Source organism: Danio rerio, chromosome 19 (assembly GCF_049306965.1).
Source record: "Danio rerio strain Tuebingen ecotype United States chromosome 19, GRCz12tu, whole genome shotgun sequence".
NCBI classification, from domain to species: domain Eukaryota; kingdom Metazoa; phylum Chordata; class Actinopteri; order Cypriniformes; family Danionidae; genus Danio; species Danio rerio.
In genome coordinates this window covers 36023433-36050476 of record NC_133194.1, presented here as the reverse complement: position 1 = coordinate 36050476, position 27044 = coordinate 36023433, and the positions used below count along the sequence as shown (strand labels likewise).

General features: G+C 34.8%; 1 protein-coding gene across 37 annotated transcripts in view; it reads right to left on the bottom strand.

Annotated features, from left to right (window-relative positions):
- runx1t1 (RUNX1 partner transcriptional co-repressor 1) overlaps positions 1 to 27044 on the bottom strand; it is a 233066-nt gene that overhangs the window by 200343 nt on the left and 5679 nt on the right. For 11 of the 37 annotated variants that reach the window (XM_073931142.1, XM_073931155.1, XM_073931163.1 and 8 more), the window contains exon 2: positions 24620 to 24685. The exons of 8 other annotated variants lie outside the window; for them this stretch is intronic. The gene's annotated coding sequence lies outside the window, so the exon portion shown is untranslated. Of the gene's footprint in view, positions 1 to 7561; positions 7633 to 11914; positions 12063 to 24619; positions 24686 to 27044 lie in introns of those variants that run through there. 18 more of the 37 variants (XM_073931141.1, XM_073931154.1, XM_073931162.1 and 15 more) reach the window with 3 other exon arrangements.

The following is a 27044-nucleotide window of genomic DNA, read 5'->3' as shown; positions in this document are numbered from 1 at the left end:
GACAGGAACAAACACAGCACACAAACTTGGCTATACATTGGTGTTGTTATGGAAATTAACTTAAACCATTTATTCCCCACAGCTACATATTTGGCCATCTCTCAGTGATAGTAATCTTCGCATTATGAACAATCCTATTATCTCTTGCTCTCCGCTAGTGTCTGAAGGGAAAGGCGTGTTCATGATTTACCCAATCCGGCAGTACATATTTGGTATTGTTTCATGACGATCTCGATACGAACAGGCAAAAGATCCGGACGAATGACGAATCATTTAAACGAGTTGATTTTTTTATTTAAAAAAATCTAGATTTTTAAACCAGGTGCATTTTCAGATATAACCCTCAGCTAGATGTTTTTATTCACTTAAGAGTTGTGTTGCACACAGCATGGAAGGTAATTTTTAAAAACCCATAATATGGGCTCCTTAATTCAAAATCGAGCACTAAAACAAAACAAACGTTTGACAACCACTTTGTTTTAGTTGGTACCATAAGTTGCATTCAAAATTTAGTTAAAGTATCTGGGTTTGTTTTAGAGTGGACCAAGACGCCTTTTTTGGGGAATGTGCAAATTATTAGATGGCAACATTCACATTTACCCAAATAAGGGTAACAAATTAATCTTACCAGTTTGTTGTAATCAAAGTAAACTTTCAAGACCCACCCTAAATGTTAAAATGAGGGAAAGTGACTCAATTAACCATCCTAAATGTCAAAACAGACATTAAACTAGTAAAGAAAAACATAATATAACCCTTCATTTAATATAGTCTAACGCACAGTGCATATCTAGCAGTTTGGATATTTCGAAACATTTCAATTCAATGTAAAGATTATGCTTTCGTGGAAAGATAAAGCATTCAGCTTGCCCAGAGAGCAGACAGTGGGCAGACTGTAAGTAAACAAGCAGGAGAAGATGTTAAGCAGGACTAGGGAGGAATCTGGACAAAGCACCAGGTAATATTTTGTGTCATGCAACACAGTCTGTAGAAATATTCCCATGTATATACCTTGGTAGGAATTATGTATCAGCTGCAATCAAGCTGCTACAAAGCAGCTTTTATATCTTCATCACTACTGGTTTAAATGAGAGATCTCATGGGAACGGTTAATCAGCTATGGAGACTGGTTGAAACGGAACCTATTCCCTTAGAAAACAGCACGGCCAAACAGTCTCTTTGACAAATTCACTTTGACCATGCATTCTATCTGAAGAAGTCTATTAGTCATCTGTCAAATAGTTACCGCAATCTCTTGGGAACTCCCAACGGCTCCGTTTTCAAATTATTCTCCTCCTTTTCCAGATGCATACAAGGAATGTAAAACATGAAGGTATTCCCTGAGCAGCCAGGACATTCTTATCACACAAGGCCCTAGTGGAGACCCTGTCCTGACTTAATCTCTGTCCTTTTTTAGGCTGTCTGACTGGGCAGAAAGCCTTGGAGACAACAAACTCGAACAGGCCCAAAGCCAACACAATGCATGTCATACATTATTTGGGTTGAAAGTGTCAGCGAGCAGCAGGCATCACCTTGCAGACAAGTCATTTATCTTCAGCATTTTCACAGAGGGGGTCTGGTAGGGGTCATAGATTCAGAGACAGCCACAAAAGAGTTCATTGGCCTGAGTAGGGGAAAAAGCCAAGAAGAAAGACAGAATGAATCTGCATCTTATCACAGGAGTTGTGTAACACAAAGCAGACCGCTGGTCAGCCACAAATTAGGACTGGGAGCTCCAGTCTCTCTCTGTCACAATGTAATGACACAGTCCAGTCCTGTTCTGTCGGCAGGGCCTGCAATCGCTGTGGACAGTGATAGGACAGGAATGCTCCATAGGGCGGCGTCCCGACACACAGGCACTGGGAAAGTGTTCCTATCGATGTCTGGGGTCAGGGATAAGTTTGGGACTCCCACTTCATTTCACACTTCAGAGTGACCAGCATGTGATCCGACAGAATGCCACAAGCAGAGCCGTTCGTTTGAAATTATGAGTAGAAGTTTAGAAGTATGATACTTTTCTGTCATGCATTTTGGCACCAATTGTCCATCTTGTCTATTAAGCATTAAAGTAGGGCTGCACGCTATTAGAAAAAGATATTGTGATTTTTATTTATTTTTTATTTTTTGCAATAAATATTACGATATACTGTTTCACAGGACAGTTTGAATAGCACTATTTGATGGTTTACTAGGCAGCATTCAGGTACAGAAATTGATTAATTACAATGCAACAAATTCTTCTTTTATTTTGCTTTGTTTCATTTCTAGTTTAGATATCTTAAAATTCTTAGAGTATTGTTTTGTTTTCAACTTCAGAAGAAATCAGAAGAGTTTTTCCTTAAAACAGGCAAAAGTTAGTGGAGTAAAATAATATTGTTTTTGCAGTGAAATATAATTATTGAGACTAAAAACAAGCCAAAAATTCGAAGTAAAAAATTATTTGCAAAAAGTGTATAACTTCTTTATAAACAGAGTAACTATTATAATAATTATAATAACAATTCTGTAGCTCCTGGCTGACTATAATCCAGAACATTGCATATCTTGCAATGTGACTATTGCGGATGCACACATTGTAATATCGATGCTGAAACAACATAATGTGCAGCCCTACATCAAACCTTTCAAATCTTTTTCTTTTTTTAAAGAATGCTAAACTATTTTATAAATACATTTTATGGGACAGATTTACTATAAGTTTGTACCTGCGTAAACTGTCTTTTTGCTGTTAAAACAGTATTGACAGCCTGATCTTACGAGGAAACATAACTATTTTAAGTTGTGTGAGTTAAGTGGCTAGTTTGTACAAATTCATGCGAGTTTACTTGTACAAAATTGTATGATTTTAAAAAGGATGTGGCACCCAACCCCGCTCCTAAACACAGCTGTCATTGGTGGATGAGAAATTGTACAAATGAGATCACACGAATTCACAAAGGAATTAGCCATTGAATTTAAAATTTATGAATTGCCGTGTGATTGTGTTGGTATTGATGGTGTTAAATAAACGTGCAACAAAGAACAGTGCTGAAAAAGGTGTTTACATTTCTATTTTTACACCTCACCAAATTGAATTTGCATTTGTAGGTGTTTCCTGATCAAATGCAATTTTTATGGGACTGAAGTATTTACATGAATCAAGCAATGTGATTTACAAACTTTTACGCTCCTCAATTCTGAGCCAGTAAAAAGGCATGTGACACAAAGGTTTTGATTGAAATCGCTGCAGTTGTTGTTGCCAAGAGGAGTGCTGGAATATTTTTCCGCATGTATTTGTGTGGAATGCCAGAAGAACACTTCATCCAAACATATTGTTTGCCAAATATGCCATTTTTAATTTGCTTTAGGAATTAAAAGACGACTTGGAACACACAATAAGGTGAATCACATAACTCATACAGCAGTATGACTGTAGTTTCTTCTAACAGCTGCGATCTGTTCTCCTTTTGCCTGAACTATCAGAACCACAAACAGTTGTCAAAATGTTTTTTTGTGGACTTTCTCATAAAAATAGTCAGCGATGGCTTACTAAAGCAGAAGTAAAAAGGCGTTTGAGCAGAGCACATGGGTGCTGTCCAGTTCTGAACTTTTCCACCTTTGCATATAAAAGGTTTTTGTTCTTGTCTTGTCCAATTTAAAAAAAGAGATCAAATTTTAAAAAGAGGAAAAATCAAGAAAAGTAAAAGAATGAATAAATAAAGTTCAGTTAAAATTTTGTAGTTTTTTTTTTGTATTTTTGCAATATTTGCTTAAATTTAATTGTATTATATTTCAATTTCTAAATGTGTTTGGTGACTAAAATATTATTTTAATAAATATATATGTTTAATAAATCTGTCCTGTTTAAATGCACCACATTCTTTGCCTATATTCACTGAGAAATTGATAAAAAAAAATATTTATTTTTAAAATGGGATCTACTAGATTATGCTGAGCACTGTATACCACAATGTCCTCAAGGCCATAAAAGCTTGATCTGAAGATTTGCTTCAATCCGTATAGTATCAGAGTTTGCTATATCTTTATGTTGGAGAGGACATAGGTTTATTATTTCATTGTAACATTAAAGTGACTTCTTAAACCCTTCACCTTTCAGAATTTCAGTCATATGTACTTGGCCAGTTCAGTCACCGCCTAGCGAGCACTGAACAAGCCTCTCTAGAGTTTTTTTTTTTTTTGAAGGATTTAATTTACACTTCACCTAGGGCAAGTATCAGGGGAGAACACGATGAGTCACACTGTTAATCTTGGAGCTGTTCTGGTGCTTTCTATTGGCTCAAGGGCGAGGGACTGAGAACTCAGGGTCTGCTGACTCTACTTTTTCCATCCTGTTACTGAGGACTCTTTCTCTGAGCACCACTGATTTAGCTAATTGCTGGAACTGCCTTCAGATCTGCAGAACTGCCATGTCATGAAACTCCACATTTAGGATTGAAATTCAAAGTGCACTTGACATGCCAATTTAAGAAACTATAAATACTGCTCAAGGCTTCTCAACTCTTAACCTTAAGGAATCTTTTCATGCAAATTGCCCTGCTTCAATCGCAAACCAGCTTTTGTTTTTCTTGGGATCGGATTTATGATTGAGCCAAGCAATGGCAAACTGCATTTTTGCAAAAATCTCCCAGACTAACAGTGAAGGTTTCAACATCAGTTTCAATTCATTTGCAGATAAGACTTTAATTGTACTTTCTTTCATTCAAACTCAAACTCTGACTAATCCTAATCACTTTTAGAAAAATGGACCAAAGTGAGTACATGTGGTGGAACATTTACAAAATGTGTACCATTAATGTTTTTGTATTATAAATTTTATTAAAAATGTTCATTTATTATAAATGTTATACATTTTATTAATGTGTACCATTATGTACCATATTAGCATAGTTTGAAATGTGTGTTCACACTTGGCAGGACAGTTTTAATTAAAACAAGATTTGATGCAATTGATGCAGTTTAATTGAACAAGTGTGAACTCTGGTAACTTGTTTGGTAAACACCAAACAAGTAGACTGAGGCAGAAATTATTGGTCTTGATCCACTTTGAAACAAACTCAAGTTCAGTTTGACTGCAATATACAAAATACAACACAGATCAATTTAGTGCTGCATCCCCAATGCACAGACAAAACCAACTAGTGTGAACACACAAGTTTAATCCCAGACAAGGCGATGAGTAAGGTACAAATGTGCATCATTTTATAAGGATAGCTTAAAGAGGTGGTCCACTATGACATCATATTTTAGGGCGCTTTCACACCTACACTTTTGCTTCGGAACGCATCTCGTTTGCCCAGTTAGCGCGGTTTGTTTGGCATATGTGAACAGGGCAATCGCGCTCTGTTCCACGCCAAAGTAATCGCTCCGAGATCGCTTGAATGAGGTGGTCTCGGCTCGATTGAATCGAACCCTGGAGCGGTTCGATTGCAGTGAGAAATCGATCCGATCCGAGCACGGTTATATCACAGTGTTTGATTGATATGTAATAGGCTTACGGCTATATGAAGAGAGAATTATGAGTAGGGTGGGAAGTTTCGTGAGTCTCCGGATGCCCGCAAATGAGTAATGATCTCCCGGTAATCTTGCGTCTCCCTCCCGGTCCTCAAATAGACATCGTCGCGCACCCTTCTCACCCCTCCCCACCGCGTCTCTCCTCAGACACCCTGTCAATCACCACCAAACCACCACCTCTCCTGACAGCTTAGCGGGATGCTGCAAAATAAACCCTGACACTCTGACCAATGAAAGGAGAGTTTACTCGCACGTGATTTGTTTTAGCTCTTTTGGTCCGTTTAGAAACTTTGCCGTGTGAAAGCGAACCGCTCCAAGAGCAAAGAGCAACAATGTAACAATTGTAATCTCTGTTTCGGAACTACTGAATTGATTCACAGGTGTGAAAGCACCCTTAAACTTTAGTTGATGTTTGATGTAGCTGTGTAAGTTCAATGTAAAGAGAGACATTGGCTTTTACAGAGTTAGATTAGCAAAGTCTACAGCGAACAGAGTTTGGGAACTGAAAAAAAAATACATCCAGGTTAATAAAGTCATAAACCCTTTAGGTTACCCGCATATACCTTGCGCAGTGAAGGGGCGTGGCCAGAGGCACTGTTAATGTTATAGCTGAGAAAGCTAAAATATCGTCCAAACAACTACTTCACTTTAAAAACTTTATGAACTGGTAGCCACTTTTTTATTGGGTCAGTGGAGTGATGGCATAAACAGTGAAACCTTAAATGTGTAGTAAGTTTCAGGTTCCAAAACAAACAAGTTTTTATATTTACGTTTCTGGATGGCTGCACACTACAAGGCAGAAGATTGTACCCAGTCTCTGCATAAACTCAGTTTTCGTGAAGCCACTGCACTTCTCCAGTCCTGAGGGGCTTTTGATAAATGTAAGATTTAAACACCTGGTCTGGGCCTAGCTCACTTCTCCTTTTACAGGGTAATGAATGGAAAGTGGATATGTTGCCAGTGGTGGCACACATGGGGCAGTCGGATGTAGTTAACTCACAAAGGCTGGGGAAGTTGTATTGCTGCACTTTTAATGTGATAATGAAAGGACAGGCTTAGCAAAGCAAACAGCTTGTGCACTTAACTCTGCATTAAGTGCGTTGTTAACGAAGAGCACTCATCCTCTCGCTTGCTTAGAGCAGAAACATACTCAAAAAAAAAAAACTACTGACTTATTATAAAACAACCCAACAGCACAATTTTTGTAGCATCATAAAACAGTCCATTAATACTGTCAAAGAACACAAAGGTTTTCTGATTTATTCTAACGTCCCTGTAATGCCTCAGTTTGTTAACAGTTAATGCATTAGTGATCGATGATTATCAATACATGTCATGGCTGTTAATAATGTAGCAATGTTTATAAATTTATGAATACACTACTGTATGCGGTTCATTGTTAATTCATTACCTTCCCTAATACATCCACCCTTAAAAATGCTAAGTTGTATAAAACTGCTGTCGCTTCAAATATTAACAAACCCTAGATAAACGTAATTTAAAACGTAAAATAATATACAAATATAAACCAATGGTTGATTTGTCCATATTTGGCCAACAATTGTGCTGAATGTTGTGCAATGTTGGGATTATAATTAACTTGACAGTTTCAACTATAATATATTTAGCATGAATTATTATTATTTTTGTTTTACTCAGATGTGCTTTTATTAGGCCTGTGACTGTAAGATTTAAAGCAAATTTAAACCGTTTGGGAACAAGAAAATACATTTGCTGCTTTAACAACGATTATACATTCATTAATTTTCTTGTCAGCTTAGTCCCTTTATTAATCTGGGGTTGCCACAGCGGAATGAACCGCCAACTTATCCAGCATATGTTTTTATGCAGCTGATGCTCTTCCAGCTGCAACCCATTACTGGGAAACATTCTTACAAACTTATTCACACACACTCATACACTATGGTCAATTTTAGCATATTTGCTATACCACATGTCTTTGGACTTGTGGGGGAAACCGGAGCCCCCGGAGGAAAGTCATTCAAACATGAGAAGAACATGCAAACTCCACACAGAAACGCCAACTTACCCAGCCAAAGCTCGAACCAGCGACCTTCTTGCTGTGAGGCGAACGTGCTACCCACTGTGCCACCGTGTCACCTAACAAAGATGAATTGGACTTAATTATTTATCAAATGAAGACTACAGTATTATTTTAGATTTGAACATTGAATGTCTTTACCTCAATATTGTAATATTCCACCAAAAACCATAAAGCACTGTTTATTTCGTTTTACATTTTTAAATTACATGTTTATATATATATATATATATTTTTTTTTTTTTTTTGTGGATATTTTATGCAGATGCACTCCCCTATATAATTCAACCCAATCAAGGTAAAATTGTGAATTTTTCTTAAACAGATACTTAAGTCATATTGTGAAATTATATTCATATCGCAATATATTTTACAGAAATACAAATTAATTCAATGTCAGTTTTTTCCCAATATCGTGCCGCCATAATGTGTAGTGCATTTCACTATTTATGTTTGCGCTGTAAAGATTTGCAGTATGTTTTTCTATTTCTGTTTACATTGTGAGGATTTTCCCTGCATGTGCTGTCAAACTGATGAAGATGTTGTCTTAATTTGCTGGTGTTTTTTCTGTGTATGTGTTTTCTTAAGTTACAGCGCATAAATCTCTCTCAGCCACCATACCAGAGCCATATTCAATGTTGATTATATTCAAATATTTAATATATCAATATATCTGATCAAATCTTCTGGGCCTAAAGTTTTTAAATCTTTTCACACATAAATTGACCACCGATTGACCCGAACTGAAAGTAAATCACAGTTTCTAAAGTAACTGTAAAGTACAGTACTGTCTCAATGTGATCTCCTGGCTAAATAAAAGAAAATGAAATGAAACCAACAGCTAACTATTGTAACAGCTTCATTGTTTGTTGCAGTTATATATTCATTCATTTATTTTCCTTCAGCTTAGTCCCTTATTTATCAGGGGGAGCCACAGTGGACTGAACCACCAATTATTCCAGCATATATTTTACGCATTGGATGCCTTTCCAGCTGTAACCCATTACTGGAAAAGACCCATACACTCTAGCATTCACAAACATTCTCATACACTATGACCAATTTAGCTTATTCAATTCACCTTCACTGCATGTCTTTAGACTGTTGGGGAAACCGGAGCACCCGGAGAGAAACCACACCAATAAAGGAAGAACATGTAAACTCCACACAGAAACACCAGCTGGCCCAGGTGGGACACGAACCAGCAACCTCTTTGCTGTGAGGCCACAGTGCTAACCACTGAGCCACCATGCCACCTTGTTGAGGTAAAGCTACTACTGAATAATCTAATACAATATTACTAAAATTACAGCATTGAAGCTATTAATATAACACCATTCATATATAATGGACCACATGATTATCTAAAGTATCTTATGTAAATGGGCTTCATCTACCACCAAAAGTGGTTTCTACTATTCTTATAAGCTAAAGAATCATAATTAAGTACTGTTTATAACCATTTTTCCCTAAGTGTGTGTCTTCATACAACGATTCTAGCTGATTCTAGAATTATAAAAGCAAACAGTAAACAGAAGGACAAAAAATAGACGATAAAATCAACAATGAGACATATTCAGGCTCCTTGTTATGAAGTACCAGAATGCACAGCGTCTGCAGTCCTCAAAGTGAATGTAATCAGTGTGTGAAGGGCGTGAGTCGGAATGAAGGAGGTGTTATCAGGTATCTGTGTGTGAACAGTGTGGCGGACTGATGTCATTGCTCTTGTGTTGTCTCAGCGTGGCTCGGTGGAGAGCACTTTGTCTGCGCAGTCCGAGTGGTGTGTCTGCAGCACCTCCATATCAGCTAATCTCTACAAACCAAAATAAACTCTGTACAATGTCATGAGACCGTGTCCCACCCCAAAGCCCACTCACACTCAAGTGTCTGTCTTTCCATCATCATCCATATACACTAGCATCAATATATTCTCCATTTATCAATAAGAACAACAACAATAATAAAATAAATAAAAAAACAGGATAAATGAGTCCAAGTAGAAAAACTGAGATCAGGGTCTTCTGCAGGTTTCACCAAGTCAAATTTAAGACTTATTTTACAAACCTTTCTAAGACCATGAAGAAAGAAATTACAGACTTTTATAGGGCTTAAAGCTAAGGACTTTTTTTAATGGCCAAGCAGAAAAACAACTTGCACCATTAAAAAAGCCACATACTTTAAATAATGTGTCGAAACAGCAGACAGTTATTCAACATAACCTAAAAAAAATGTTTTAACTAAATGCACAACCAACTGTAAAAAACATATATGTCAAATAACAGTTGGGAAAGTTTTTACTGTAGTAAGGGAGATCTGCTTCTTTCTTTTATGCCACTGTGCTGTTTATATGTGAAGGCTACAGCGATCTCTGGCTCTGTCACAAACGTGGGAACAGTTATGATGTTAATTATAAATAGAGTTTTGCTAAATGTTTTATCGAGATTGTTGGTGATTGGATATGTGTTGGATAGATTTGGTAGCTTTACATTAATAAAGGTAAATTAAGATCTGTTTGAAGTGATGTAAGAAAAACCTACAATAATTCAGAGAATTTAAGACTTTTTAAAGACTAAAATTTGTTTTTGAAATTTAAGACATTTAAAGACTTAAAGACTCTGCAGATAGCCTGGAGATAAAATATAAAATACACTGTGAACAATTCTAGCTGCCTTCATTTTTTGTTGAATCAAATGAACTTTTTTTGTCATTTTAATTATGCATGGGACGATTACCAGTTTCGAGGTTTACCACGGTATGGAAAAGTCAAGGTTTTAAAACTTTCACTGTTTTCTGTTTTACCGTTCCTAAAGTATATGCAAGTGTTTTTTTTATTTTATTTTTTTTTATGTTTTTCACATTTATTTTATTTAGCTTTTATGGCAACAGTATCTCAGCAGAATATCAGCAGAAAAGAACATTCACATCAAAAGCTACTAGTCCAGAATCTTTTAAATGTTTCTTAATATCAAATATATTGTGTTCAGTATTGTGTTTTTAAAAAAAAAAAAAAAAATTGTCTTTTATACAGACATTTAAAAATAACTTATTTTGGAGCAGTACTGTGATACTGTGATATTTTTACAGTTATCATACTGTAAGATTCTTATACTTGTACATGCCTAATATCAACTTACATCACTTAAACTGTCCAAATAAATTACGTAAAACTTTGTATAACTTAATAAACTTAGTCAAAACCTGATTAACTTACTAACTTAAAGCAGCCTAAAAATATGAGTCATCTTGACTTTTTGTCATTAAATTTTTTTAAGTCTACTGAATGATACCAAATACTTTTAGATTCATCATACAACTTTCTAAAACCTTTTTTAATGCTTTTATTATTTATTTATTCAGTCATCAAAAAGCATATCAACTTAATTCAAATCATGAAGTATTTAGTTTATAGACTTAATTTTAAAAAATACATTATAGGAAGTAATATGATTTAAGTAAAAAAAGGAATAAGATTTACAGTGGAAATATTGATGTGCTATTAATGCATTTTCAGATTTTGTGTTTATACTATTCAAGTACTATAAGATAATGATTGCTCAGAAAATTAATAATTAATCACAAGTGACAGCAATACATATACTTACATACATACATATAACAAAAATCACTTCAGATCTTAGCAACCGTAAACTTTTAATTAGAAAAACTGTTTATATAACTATTAAAATGGAATACATTCAATTTAAATTAGAAAACAGATTTTTTACAGCGTTTATACATTTTTAGTTGTTTTACTGTACATTTTATTTTAAAAAAGAAGACTTGGTCAACAATATTGTCTTTCAAAAGCAAAATAAAAATATTGTTGTGATTTTATAGGTATAGTAGATGGTGTATGTCATTGGTAAATTAATTGGTGTATTATTTTCCCTTGCTCCACACCTATCCCTCTTAAAATAATGCAAATAAAAAAGTACAACATCTAAATCTGCCAGGTAAAAATACATTAGGTACATTTATGCAAATTTAAAGGATTGATTTCAGTCAAATAAGTAAATTTCAAATCTGGTTGATACTTTTAAATACTTTAAGTATCCATTATACCATATTATATTATATTATATTATATTATATTATATTATATTATATTATATTATATTATATTATATCATATCATATCATATCATATTATATTATATTATATTTTATTATATTATATTATATTATATTATATTATATTATATTATATTATATTATATTATATTATATCAGGTCATATCTGAAGTATATTCTCATATGAAAATAGACACATGCTACATGCCCATCTATCATCACTTCCACTTCATTTACTTTCAGATACACAAACACACATCCACAAACTACCTCTGTCATCTTGTCTGGTATCTGTCAGTCACACATTAGACAACGCTGGCGCCCTCGAGCAGTCTGACATGTTGTTCTCCTCCCTCCGCTAAGGCACCATCGCTCGTCTCCTCGCGGCCTGCAGGGCTCGGCTCTGCCCAGTGGCACTGACGCCCGTGTGGCATTACTAATTAAGGCACTGGCACAGCTAGACTCCAGCATGTCATCACCTAAACGCCACAGGCTATTTACAGTCTGCGCATGCCATCATCAAAAAGACTAGATCTGGATGGATGGTGGTCTGACAGGCCTGATGAATCTCCACAATAACGGGCAGGGGCGAATCCAAATTATTATTTTTTTCGGCAATTAAAGCAAATTAAATAGCCAGTGGGCGTTTGGCCTACTCTCTAGCACGCTGATGCAGAATGATCAGACACAAACACCCCCAAGACTGCTATTCTTCCATGATTGTATTCTCACAGAGGCTTTTTATCAGCGTTTTGACACACATTTGTATTCTGTGAAAAACTAAGGTTTTAAATATGTTCTCACGAGTCGATACATTTAAAAGTGGCCTCTTGTGTGTGTCATGATGATTTTTATTAATTATAAAACATTAATTATAAAACTTTAACAAGTTCAATGTCACTGAATCTTTATAATAATAATAATAATAATAATTGTTTTTTAAGAGTAAGACTGTCAAGAAACTGAGGCTGCACAATATATCATTTTAGCATCGATATTGCAATGTGTGCATTCGCAATAGTCACATCACAGGATCTGCAATGCTGATTTGGGATTATTATTGAGCCGGAGTTGTAACCACATATTATAAAATAAACTAAATAAATAAAATTAAATATTTGATTTATTGTACAGCAAAAAATGTGTTTTAAGACTGTGTGAGAATTTCAGAAGAGCTTGAAGCATTAAGACAAAAGAAACTGTATAACTTTAATAAAAGTTAATTTGATAGAATTATTAAAATGACGAAGACTATAGTGTTATTTGTACATTTGCTTAATACATTTCTGTACCTGAATACTAATAGGACTGTAAAACACTTTATTTCATTTGTTTTACCTTTGCTTTGATGTATTTATCAATAATTATCAATGATTTTTTTTTAAAATGCAAATCCATCCAGAATCATCCCAATCAACCCAAATTAAAGAATTATTTCCAAATAAAGCAATCTGCTAAAATTGTGTTTATATCACATTACAGTATATGTTGCAGGAAAACAAATATCGCAATGTCAAATTTTTCCAACTTTTATGCTGTCCTACAAGAAACATCTCTAATAACTGATTTATTATATCTTTGCCATGATGACAGTAAATAATATTTGACTAGATATTTTTCGAAACACTTCTATCCAGCTTTAAGTGACATTTTAAGGCTTAAATAGGTTAATTAAGTAAACTTTGCAGGTTAGGGTAATTAGGAAATTCTTTGTATAATGATGGTTAGTTCTGTAGACTATTGAAAAAAATATATAGCTTAAAAGGCCTAATAATTTTGACCTTAAAATGGTTTTTAAAAATAATAAAAATTGCTTTTATTCTAGCTGAAATAAAACAAATAAGACTTTCTCCAGAAGAAAAAATATAATCAAACATACTGGGAAAATTTCCTTGCTCTGTTAAACATCATTCTGAAAATATTTAAATAAAAACATATATAAAATCAAAGAGGGCTAATAATTCTGACTTTAACTGTATGCAAGGTTTGTTTTTGTTATTTTGTTTTGTAAACAGAATATTGCAATGTCAGCTTTTTCCAATTTCGTGCAGCTCTTGAAGAAACCCAAACTAAATCAGCATTCACTGTGATAATATGAATGTTTTTACACCAAAATAACGATTTGTGTGTGATTGAAAAGCTGTTTCCTAACTGAACATCACGGCTGCACAAAAAGATATCTGAATGTCCAAAATAATGCTACTCATCAAAGGCTTAAAAGAAACATTTAAAAGGACATTAAAAGATAAGAACAAATCCAGCAAATGCCAACCTTGCAATGAAAATAAAATGTTTTCACAAAAATAGTAAAACCATTTCTAAGTTGTTTGTACATTTACATTTAGTCATTTAGCAGACGCTTTTATCCAAAGCGACTTACAAATGAGGACAAGGAAGCAATTTACACTACTAGAAGAGCAACAGTGAATAAGTGCTGTAGGCAAGTTTCAGGTATGTAAAGTGTAAGAAGTAAAACATTAGTACATTTTTTTTCTTCTAATACAGTTAGCAGTGGAGCCAGAGAGGCAATTGCAAATTAGGAAGGAAAGTGAAGACTAAATAGTTCAGTTTTTAGTCGTTTCTTGAAGATAGGCTTGTGTTTTATAGGACTGAAAAAATACTCTGTCAACATTTTTAAACAATTTTATTTGATTTACCAAAGCACTAATTTCCCATCTGTCACATTCGTAATGGAGAGATTTTTTTTCTCATAAATGCAATAAATAAATAAAATAGTTTCATTTTAAATAATATACTCTTATCCTTTGATTAGTGTTATTTTGTTTGGTACATAAACTTGCATACTTTGTCACATTCATAACGCATGTTTATTTCCCTCTTCCAATATATAAAACAAATTTACAGATGGACATTTTTCTGATCTCTTACTCTGTGGTTAGTTGTTTTGAAAAATATAAACAGATGTTTAAATATCATTTAAACATAAAAAAATCTGTTGATTAACAGGTTCGTGATTTACAGGCGTATTCTATTTATATACAGTTATGAATTGCATTATGGCAGTGTTTCTCAACCACGTTCCAGGAGGACCACCAACACTGCATGTTTTAGATGTCTAATTTGTCTGTCACACCCATTACAAGTCTTTCAGTCTTTGCTAATGAGCTGATGATCTAAATCAGGTGTGTTTGTTAAAGGAGCTAAGGGCTGCATCTGAAATCGCATACCTCCATATACACTAAAAACAGTATGTGATCCCAGTAGTATGTCCGTATATCTGGAAAGATTCTGAAGTGCACATCAGACGCATGCTACGCTATCCCCTAATTCACCATAAGAGAATTCATGAATGGAAGTTATCAATGCAACTGATGCGGATAGGACACGTGATCATGACAAAATGGTCGATGTAGTTTGTCCAAGTTCCATTCATACTACTCACATTCATACTGTATATAACGCACTTTTCTACTGTAACTGTCGAGTAGTAAACTCAAGTTTAATTGCAGTACCTACTGAGTAGTAGGTATTTCAGACGCAGCTATGGAAAATGTGCAGAGCTGGTGGTCCTTCAGGAACGTGGTTGAGAAACTGTATTATGAGATGTTGATCTCTGCGCTGTCAAATTTGGATGATGAAAATTCAACTGTGCAGTTTAATAAAGCAACTGTTACTAAAATTACAGTAGTTTAAAACAATATGTTGTATAATAAATAATATATAGGGAATTTAATCTGTAAAATAACAGAAAATGTACTGGCAGTGTATTGGCAAGTATTTGTATTGTAATTTGTATAAACAATACAGACAATATGTTATATCAAACTATTAAAAATGTCAATAAATGTAACCTTTTCAAACTTTTCAACAGCAAAAGTTGTTGGAGGAAAGATCAAGGTCCCACAATGCAACTAAAAAGCATAAATAAATATTAATTAAAAAACATGAATCAAAAAATACAGAAAAATGGTCAATTTACAGATCTTTTACAGTGTACATTCTCCATAAATTTACTACAAATGTCACATCCATAATGCTAAAATTCAAATCGAAATTCAAGTTCACTAATTATCAAGGAATAATCATGTAGCTCTATTAGAAGAAGCCTCATTCTCTCAGTACACGATCTGTTTACAATGGCCTGTGTGAAAAATAAGGGTTCGGGTGCTTGCATCTCCAGATGAGAAGAACCAGGATGGCCTTTCACACTGGTTGCGGACACATACCCGATTGTCCGTGGTGGCCCAGGGTGCGCATAGCAGGAGTGTTGATATGATAGTGAGCTTTTGAGAGGCTAAGGGTCCGGGCGGGAGGTTAAGCCCCTCCATCTCCCACTCAAACTAGGGGGAGCTTGAGGTCGAGAGATGGGACATCACACAGTGCTCACTTCACTTTCAATCAAAGCTACGCTCAATCACCCTCAATCACAGCTGGGAGCGCAGAGACAACGGCATTGGATAACACCCTGACTGTGAGCACAAACACACACATTCACACTCCAAAATGACAGACATCTTCTCCCTCTTTATAGAGACAATGTGTTACTGTTACAGTGCTGAGGAAATGAGTTCTACAAGTACACAAAGAACTTGAGCTGCTTTTACATGCATTTTACATTTAAATGGTTTGGGTGACACAAATCCTATATTTTTTTTATCCTACTATGTGGCAGATATTGGATATATACATACAAAGTTGTTATCTGGTAAAAAACAACAACACAAATACTCAATTTTCTCAGATTCTAATTTTCTCAATTAAGTTTCAGGCTACAAATGGAGAATTTTTTTTTTTTCACAGTGATATTTTGTTTTTCTCTTTATGGAAAATTGCAGACACAAATTTACCGGTATTTTCAAAAGGGCCTGTTCACACATTAGCCCTTTCTGGAAAATTGTGGATAAAAGAAAAGTCTGTATGCTTGAAAAGGGCTTATGGGTTATTTTTCTGTTTTGTTCCAATAATTTATATTCTTGTGCATATAAAAATAAAAGAAAAAGAAAGAGATTCAGTTACAGAAACTGAAAAATCTAATGTAAGCATTCCACTGGGTTGTATTCGTTTTATAATTAAGTACAATTTATCTTTGTTAACGCTACAATCAAACAATTATTTGATCCTGAATGCATTTAGACCCGCTTCAAATGTTTACACAGAAGCAGGCCTCAAAACCAGTTGTTAAACTTTAGTTAATCCACAAATCACGTACATTTTAAACTGTTGTGCCTGATCAACAGTGATGTAAACTTGAAATTGCTCATTCTGTAATGTGTCTATTGTAGATTTGAACATTGCAGTGTTGCAGCAAATAATCAGATACATGCATCTGTAAAAAAGACAAACTGGATATTCCCCAGTCAATGTTAATTGAAACGTCATCTGAAAAGTCAAATGATGTCACCTTGGGTGGACACCAACCAAAATCACATGACTATTTTCAGTGGTGTGATGGAAAACAAAGTGTTAATGTAGCAGTGTTGTGTTGATCTTTAAGGACAATGCAGAAATCAGATGTTTATATATATATATATATATATATATATATATATATATATATATATATATATATATATATATTAGGGATGTAACGGTATCAGAAATTCACGGTACGGTAATACCTTGGTATGAATGTCACGGTACGGTATTTATTGAATCATTTACAGGAAAAAACAAAACTTATGAAAATACTCCAAAAAAGTGCCAAAAGTGTCAATGACATACAAATTAGCCATCTATCTGTAAGCTTTGAAACAGGAACTTCAATTTTAATAACAAAAAACTATTAAACCATGTAAAAAAATAAAGTTTCAATTTAGTATTGTTGAAAACTCATCACATTCAACATTTAATCACACTCAGCCCATCTACCCAGATGAGAGCTCTGCTAGTCGGACTTCTCATCAAGCATCTCCCGCTGGATCTAATCTCACTATATTTATTAAACGGGATATTTCATTTATCTTGTTGTCTTTATCTAACGACATATTCCCTGACTTTGGGCATTGGAATCTATTACTTGTTCTCAGGTAACGTGTTTTGGCTGAGCGCAAAGATAAGTTAATGATTAATGTAACCACGTACATTCTGTATATTGACTGATCGCTTGCCTTTATTTCCTATAATGTATAAACTTATTGTATGTTATACTTTTAAAATGGCCATTATCGATTCTTAAAACTTCGTATCTTCACTGAAATTGAAAGGAGGCAGTTGTTATCGGCTCCGTTTTGTTATAAATATTCACACAGTGAAAATGACGCTCATCTTATGCAGCACGACGCCTCAACATTTCTGCTGTCTAAGTTGCTAATATTAAAATGAAAATAGGCAGTTCCTTAAATCATGTTTACATTTTATTGTTGAGAAAGTGAAACAACGAAGCCAGGGTGATGTGAATGAAGTTATAAAGTACACTGTTCCCTTTGAAGATTTACCCGTGTCCTCGGTATAGTCTGCTTTTCCATATCAAACTGAGAAGAAGAGACTGCAGCCTTGATCAAACTTGCGAAGTCTGAACTTACACGGAGAAGATGCGGGACTGAACTGTGCGTGTAAAGCAGGTCGCACACCAGAAGCGATGCTCGGCGGCGCGCCGCGCAGCGCCACGCAGCGCCATGTATTTTAGAATTCTAATCATAGGTTTCTATCAGGATACACACACCGGCGCCGCAAGTCGGCGGCACCCGGCGACGGCTCAGGACGCAGTTCATTTTTCAGCCGCGCCACAGAGCGCCATCTGATTAGTTTCATGTTAAATATCATTCGAATGTGCGCGTCTGGTGTGCGATACTTTAATCTGTCATGTACGCGCCGTGTCGCGGCGCCGAGCGGCGCTTCTGGTGTGCGACCTGCTTTAGAGTTTTCCAGCTCTTTTCATCCCCGCTTCTAGCAGCACACTCCATTTCCGCATTACTGGATCTGTAGCAACAACAGACCGCAAGGGATGATGGTCAAGCATGGGCTGATGGCAATTGTAGTTTTCGTTACCTTCCGTTCGCTTTATTCGCCTAAGCAAAATTTCTCAGAAGACCTATAGTTTTACCGAGTCATGCGACTTCGGTAATATCGAAAAAATTAATATTGCGGTATGACGGTATTTACAATACCGTTACATCCCTAATATATATATATATATATATATATATATATATATATATATATATATATATATATATATATATATATATATATATTATTTTATTTATTTATTTTTTTTAAGTTTAAACGCACATATCTAACCTGGGTCACTTTAAAAAAGAAAAAGAATTACAAATTGGAAATGGTTAGCAAGACCTGCACTTAAAGAGTGTCCATAATCATAGGAAGGCATATCATATCATCAGGCTTAGTAAAAATAGCCCATAGTAAACTTTTTATTTGAACATTTTTGAAAAACAGGGTAATTGTATAATACTTTTAAATGCTACATTTAAGTTTAAGCATCATATTATAATATCCTATATAATATACTATAATGCAATTTTTTATATTAGTTACTTATTACATTTATCAATTATAAAATGCCAAATATTTAGTCTATTTGAGAAATGCTGCTACTTTCCTTTCATCCTGACATTAAACACTTTCTAACCACTGTCAAAACACACCCTCACCACTTAAGACATGAAAAATAGTTACCCAACTACCATCAAAACCAACACACAGACAAACACTGAAAAATTTTTTCAAAGATGATTCCTTGGATTTACTCAATTTTTTCCATTAGGTGGTTGTAAACTATTTATTTGGGCTGATTTTAAACAAACAAATTAAGATGAAAATTATTAAATTTAATGTGTTTGTTTAAATTCAACACAAATAAATTGTTTGCAACAGTTCTGCATGAAACAATTTTTTTCAACAGTCATGCACTCTATGTGGCAGCCCACACACACACACACACATGCTGGTATTGGTGGTTTATGAGGACTTTCCATAGGCGTAATGTATTTTATACAGTAAAAAAGCTTATTATATGGCCTCACCCCTTAGGTTTCCATTATATTTATACTGTACAAACTGTATTTTCTATTCCCCTACACCCACCCTGCCCCTAAACTCAACCGTTTCAGAAAACTATTACTTTCTGGAAAAAAAAAAAAAATAATAATAAATCAATGTGATTTATAAGCAATAAGCATCAGCAGTTTTCTAGTTTTTCACCTTCTTTTTGTAATACCCGTGTCATACCTAGGCCATTACACAAATTTGTGTCCTGATGTCACACACACACACACACACACACACGCACGCACGCACTCACACACAGGCAGTCAGATAGAGCAGAGTGGTCTGAAGATACGCAGTGCAGAGGGTGCGACTGAGGAGAAACAGGCCAGCACATGGTAAGCAAACAGCAGCAGCCGCAACGAGAGATGAAATAGATGGATTGCTCTAGTTAGCAATCTAAACATGGAAAATGATTTATGATAAAAGGTTTCAAAGAAATGTGGGGCTAAACTGGTGTAATTGTATCATTATGAAAATATTTTGCTTTTACTTTTCAATCTCAAACAAGTGCTCTCATACCCATAACTGCAGGTTGAGTCAGACACTTATTGAGTAGTTTGGCCATTACCGCCTTTTCAAAATATATATCGAAGAAAAAAATAAAGGGGAGAAATATGAAATAAACATTTGATTTTGCCCTATTTTGAGACATTCCATACTGGCTAAAACTAAAACTAAGGATTTGAGTCAAGCGATATTGAACATGACCTCAAATACTGATCACGAACAAGATGAGACCAAAGGAGACAAGAGGTTCAAGAAATTAATGGCGGGGAGAGAGAGAGAGACTTCAAAAACAAATACAGAAAAATAAGGCATATCATGGGAGAGAAATCTAATATCAAATATCAACAAAAAATATTTTTTAGCTTGTCATAAGCCCCTTTCATACAGTAATAAGGTAAATATATGGAACATTTCCGGAACAATTTTCCTGGTAAATTCAAAAAAGCACTGTTCACACAGGCGAGGACGTTACGGAATTTTTAAGGAAAAGAGCATTCACACATCCATTCCAAAATACCAGTAAATTCTGACATCATCAACCAGAAATGACCTCTAAACGGCTGGGCTTGTATTTGTACACATTTGACTACATTACAAACTCTGTGGACGGATCAGTATTGTGAACAACTCCGATGAAAACATATAGAGAAACACTTTCACATGTCGAGATGTACATAAAATGTGTGTGTGCTTTCACGGGTACACGCAAAGCTTAAAGGTAAACAAACAATGGCTTATCATAAGCATCTTATCGATAATTATTTACACAGTTGGCATTAAGACGAACATATAAACATTGTCTGACTAACATCTAGCAGCTAAATAAGTCTGGTAAAATATTCAAAGGCTTTTATTCTCATAAACTGCGCAGACGTGAATGCTTCTGACTGTTGTGATTGGCTAAAGCAGGCATTTCACGTCAACGCGTTCTAGACGTGCACGCGCTCTTTCCGGCAATCTTCCTTCTGCATTCATACAGCACAGCATTCCGGCAAATTACCAGTAATCTTACAACTTCTCTTTCCGGAAAATAGCCAGAACGAATTTATCGGTATTTTCAAAAAGGGCCTGTTCACACATGCAACCTTTCCGGAAAATTGCCGGTGATTTTCCGGAAAGGTCTGTATGCGTGAAAGGGGCTATAGACCGACAGAGCCAGCCAGTGGATACTTTTTAGTAAGCATAGTAGTCTTTTTCTAAATTTGTATGTATTTTAAAGAATTTCATTCATTTATTTTCTTTTCGTATTAGTTCCTTTATTAATCCAGGGTTGCCACAGCGGAATGAACCGCCAACTTATCCAGCACATGTTTTACGCAGCAGATGCAACCCATCTCTAGGAAACATCCATACACACTCATACACTATGGAAAATTTAACCTACCAGTTCACCTGTACAGCATGTCTTTGGACTGTGGGGGAAACCAGAGCACCTGGAGGAAACCCACGCGAACGCGGGGAGAACATGCAGACTCCACACGGATACGCCAACTGACCCAGCCGAAGCTCAAACCAGTGACCTACTAGCTGTGAGACGACAGCACTACCTACTGTGCCACTGCGTCACCTTAAAGAATTTTTAATTGTGTTTTTATACACATACTATTTATTTCTGGCATGGCAACACTTGGAATTACATATGGTAATGAATATGTATTTGGCAATGTTGATTGCATAGATCTGCTACGCCGTTGCTGCTGCTTTGATTATTATGGCAGAGCAAGTATTGAGACCTGCTACTGCCAGTATATTCAATTTCGTCATTTCCAAAGGAGGCGTGCGGCTTGTGCTCGCATATTGGGAGCCACGCGCAAGTGTCATATTATATTTTTATACTTATTTCTGTTCAGTGACATATACTTATTATGATTAGTTCTGACGATTACTATTAAAACAAATGTTTTCTGACTTTTAGGATTTTAACCCTTTAAATTACAGTTTGCTTGCGTAACGCTATTAAACAAAGTTGCAAATACCAAAAAAGCTAAAGGAAAATTTTGATTACATTACAAATCTAGATCACTAAAATCCTTGAAAAGTCAAGGATCAGATTATTATTATTATTATTATTATTATTATTATTATTATTATTATTATTATTATTATTATTATTAATCCATATTACTGCATTATTTTAATTTACTGGGCTACAAGGAAATTTAACAGACAAAAACCAATTTTTATTGTTTTTATTTTATGACAATGATTATTTACTCAGACCAAACAAACAATAACAATTTTAAAGCCTCCAAACAAAATGGACGTCTTTAAACAAAGCATGTAAATGACACTGGGATGAAAAACAGCAGTTTAAACACTTTTTTAATGGGTATAGATTTTTTCCCTGAAGATCCTTAGTGTAAATATAAAAAAACAAGTAAGAAATAGATTTGTGAAAGAAAATAAGAGTTAACTATTACAATTTCAATAAAAAAAACCTTATATATGTCAATAGCAATATACATGACAATGTATAGAAAAATACAGGCCAATAACACAGCCAAATGGTTGAATAGATGAAGGTTAAAAATATTCTCCACATACATCAATGTAGATTAAACTGTAATTGGAAAATGTGTTCTTGAAAGGGTACAAAAAGAACTTTTGCAAAGAAAAGGATTTACAGAGAAAACACTTGCGCTTGCTGGCCTTCTGCCCCAGTCATGACTTGAACAGGTAATTGCCCACACAAACATATAAACACAATACTTCAGTGAAAAGCCTGTTTTTCAAGGAACACATCTGGCTTTAACCCTGTAAGATTGGGGTTGCTGCAGGGGTCAAATAGTCCCGTAACAACCCTAGCAGGAGAAGCGGGCCTGCTGGAAACCTTCATAGGTTTGCTTGACGTTCTACGATAAAGGGAAGCTGATAAATGAAAATATTAACCTTTATTTTCAAATATCAAATTTTCAGGTTAAAACTTAAAATCTGAATAAGCACAAAGATCTTTAGATGCTTTAGCTGGTCATCATTTAAAGTTTTTTTAAACATCAAATTATTGATTTTCAAAATTTCAAACTACTTGAGAAATTTTCTAGTATTTGCAAGTTATACAAAATATCTTAACTAGTTTGACATAATGGACATTAAATGTACAATTATATTACAGAATAAAAAAATTGCTTTTTTTCAATCTACCAAAAAGTCTCAAAACATTGCAACTGTATTTTAAATAAATATTGTATTCATTTATTTGTATATATTTTTTTAAACCTGGCTCCAAATTGCAGTTTTAAATACAAATATGTTACTGAGAGGTATGTAATGATTTACCACGAGTCGGTTGGTAATTGATTAAAATATGTGGCGATTCAAACCGGTTAAAATGTTAAATGAATCGGGATATATGTTTTAAACAGAAGGGGCGCAAACTGTGTGCAAATACTATAAAAAGATTGTTTATATACACTCACAGAAGAACTAATATGTCAATATGATGCACATAAACCGTCAATACAGTGAAAACCTACAGTCACAGACGTCTGTATGCAAAAATCTATTTAAAAGCCAAACAACGCGGACTGGGTGTTTTTTTAGTAGCTTGTATAGTTCTTTTTTTATTTGTTTGTTTTTAAAATAGCAATTTAGTTAGGGCAAAAAAAAATACATTTTTTAAAATAATTTTGTTTTAAAATCAACACTAAATCGTAAATCGATTTGTGAGATTAGTACTGTGAATCGTATCAAATCGTGAATCAGGTGAATCGGTACATCCCCAATTACTGAGATTTTTTATTTCTTTTTTTGCTGTTTTGTTTTTTGAAAATATTTAAATTTGAATTTCTGTATACATCGTTCATATGTTTTTAAATAGCCGGACAAACAAAATTTAAATGTATAATTTTATATAGACATGTGAAGCCGGATTTATTTGATGACGAACCACACTGAAAAAAAAAATTATGAAATTTACAAACTTTTTTCACGGTAAGTGGTTGGAGACTATTTATATAGGCTGAATTTTAATAAATAAATGAATATTAAGTAATATTCAACCTAATTTGTTTGTTTAAATTCATCTTATATAGATTGCTTGCAAAAACTTAAAATTAGTAAATCCAATTAATTTTTTTTTTTTTTTGTGCAAAGAATTGAAAGATTAAAGTGCAAAAAAGAGCCAATAAAAATATATACGCCACGTCAGTTAGCAAAACATCACTCTTATTTCAATTTGTCATCAGTTCCCTGAACCTGTTAAATCCTTTAGACACTGTACATGGGGAAAGCGGAATTAAATCCAGCAAAGTCTAAAATACATCAGAACATGTGTGAACTCGCTTTCAGTCATGATATTTCAATCCTCAGAGGCTAAAATAAACACCAGGAGCATATTGAGAAAGAATTAAGGACAGATCTCACAACTATATGCATAAGCCTACAACACAAATGCTTTGTTCCAGCCAGTGTTTGCAGACAAGGCAACCTGGCAGCGGACCCATGTTTTCAAAGCATGAACTGCTAGCCTGGAGAAGAAAAAAAACTTGTTCTACTTACAGAGAAAAACAACTAGAGCTCCCTGATGTGTGTGAAATGAAAGTCTGACTCCCGGATGAAGGATCTCTGTTGTGAAAAAAAAAAAAAGTTGTCTCAAGTAATGAATGACTCCAATTGGTCAGTTATTTGTACTGAATCAACAACAGTGCACAACAATTTAAAGGGTGCATTGATATAAAAAATTGGGCCGATACCGATAACTCTATATTTGGAAGCCTATATTATATAGATTTATTATATTGATATGATTTTTCCAGAGAATGAATTTAAAAACAAAATGCAAAGATTTGTTTTAAATAATGGTTTAAATAATAGTGATGCATAAAACCCCAAAGAAACATTAACTCATTTCCTTTGGCTTAGTCCCTTTATTTTTCAGGGTTCACCACAGTGGAATGAACCACCAACTTATCCAGCATATGTTTAATGCAGCGGATGCCCTTCCAGCCGCAACCCAGTATTGGGTAACACCTGACTCATATACACACACTCATACACTACAGCCAATTTAGTTTATTCAATTCACCTATACTGCATGTTTTTGGACTGTGGGGGAAACCGGAGCACCCAGAGGAAACCCACGCCAACACCGGGAGAACATGCAAATTCCACACAGAAATGCCAACTGGACCCAGCTGGGACTGGAACCAGCGAACCTTCTTGTTGTGAGGCAACAGTGCTAACCACTGAGCCATCGTGTCAACCTCGAGGAAGCATCTAGATTAGGGGTGTCCAAACTCGGTCCTGGAGGCCCGGCGTCCTGCATATTTTAGTTCCAACCTGAATTAAACACACCTGAACCAGCAAATCAAGCTTCTGGCTATACTAGAAACTTCCTGAGAGGTGTGTAAAAGGAAGTTGGAGCTAAACTATGCAGGACACAGGCCCTTCAGGACCGAGTTTAGACACCCCTGATCTAGATTAAATTTTTTCAAAATCATTTACACACTGCGATTAAACACCCTAAACAAGAAGTCACTGAAAAAAAAAAAAAGTCTCTGAAGAGTTTGATTCTGATACTGTGATGAATGATTCCAATTGGTTGATTCTTTTTTTGATTCTTTTTGATTTGATTCTTCACAGCACAAGAAAAATATGGTTTAATTTCCAATTAATCAAATTGGAACAAACTAATATTTTGAATTTGAATCTTAAAAATATGCACAAAAAAAATGTTGTTGTTGTTTTTACACATTTGGAAGCTAAAAAATAAAATAAAAACTGATATGACTTTTGAACGATTATTAAAAACGAGGTTTACTTTAGAAGAACTCGATTTAAAAAAAAAAAAAAAAAAAAAGGTTATTTTTTACAAATCACTATGGTTAAACAGTTGAGTTTTACCATTTTTAAAAAATCCATTCACCAGATTTCTGGTCTAGAGCACTTTTTAGCTTTTAGAGTCAGATTAGACCATTAGGATCTTATACAAAAAAAAAAAAAAAAAGAGTCTTACCTATTTAAAGCTTGACTCTTCTATATTTAAATTGTGTACTACAACTGAAAGAAAATGAAAAGTTGCTATTTTCTAGGAGGTCAGTATGACTAAGAACTATACCTCTCACGAAAACACTTTGAAATAAATATAAAAATGGCAGGACTCCCTTCTTTTCCATTACAGGTTCCGTCGCCCTTCCTATACAATCCAAAACAGTCAGTTTATGTAGCAGTGCATGACTGTCAGATGCGCTTTATATTGATAAATAGATGCTGTTTCCCAAACCGATTTTGTACACACCATTTGAAGCAGAGCAAAAGTAGACACTCTGGGTTTTAGGTGGATGTTTGAACAAACATATACACAAACTAATAATAATAATAATAATAATAATAATAATAATATCTAAAAATGTTGATCTTGGTGGGTTTTCCTTTAAACACAACAAATTTTGTCTTTAAGCATAAAAACTTAGATCTGTGCATTTTTAAAGTGACACCTAAAGAAATCAAACGAAAAATGTAAAAGAGAGATTAATTTGTTGCTTTTTAATCTCTTATACAGTGCATCAGACCAGAGAATTTAGTTTCTTATGGTCTGAGAGTCCTTCGGATGCTTTTTGGCAAATTCCAGATGGAGAGTGGCTTCCGATTGGCCACTCTATAATACAGGCCTGATTGGTGGATTGCTGCACTGATGGTTGTCCTTCTGTAAGGTTCTCCTCGCTCCACAGAAGAACGCTGGAGCTCAGACAGAGTGACCATTGGGTTATTAATCACCTTCCTGACTAAGGCCCATCTACCCTGATTACTCCGCTTAGATGGCCGGCCAGCTCTAGAAAGAGTCCTGGTAGTTCCAAACCTCTTCCATTTACAGATGATGGAGACCACTGTGCTCATTGGAACTTTCAGAGCAGCAGATATTTTTCTGTAACCTTCCCTAGCCTTGTGCCTCAAGAAGATCCTGTCTCGGAGGTCTACAGACAAT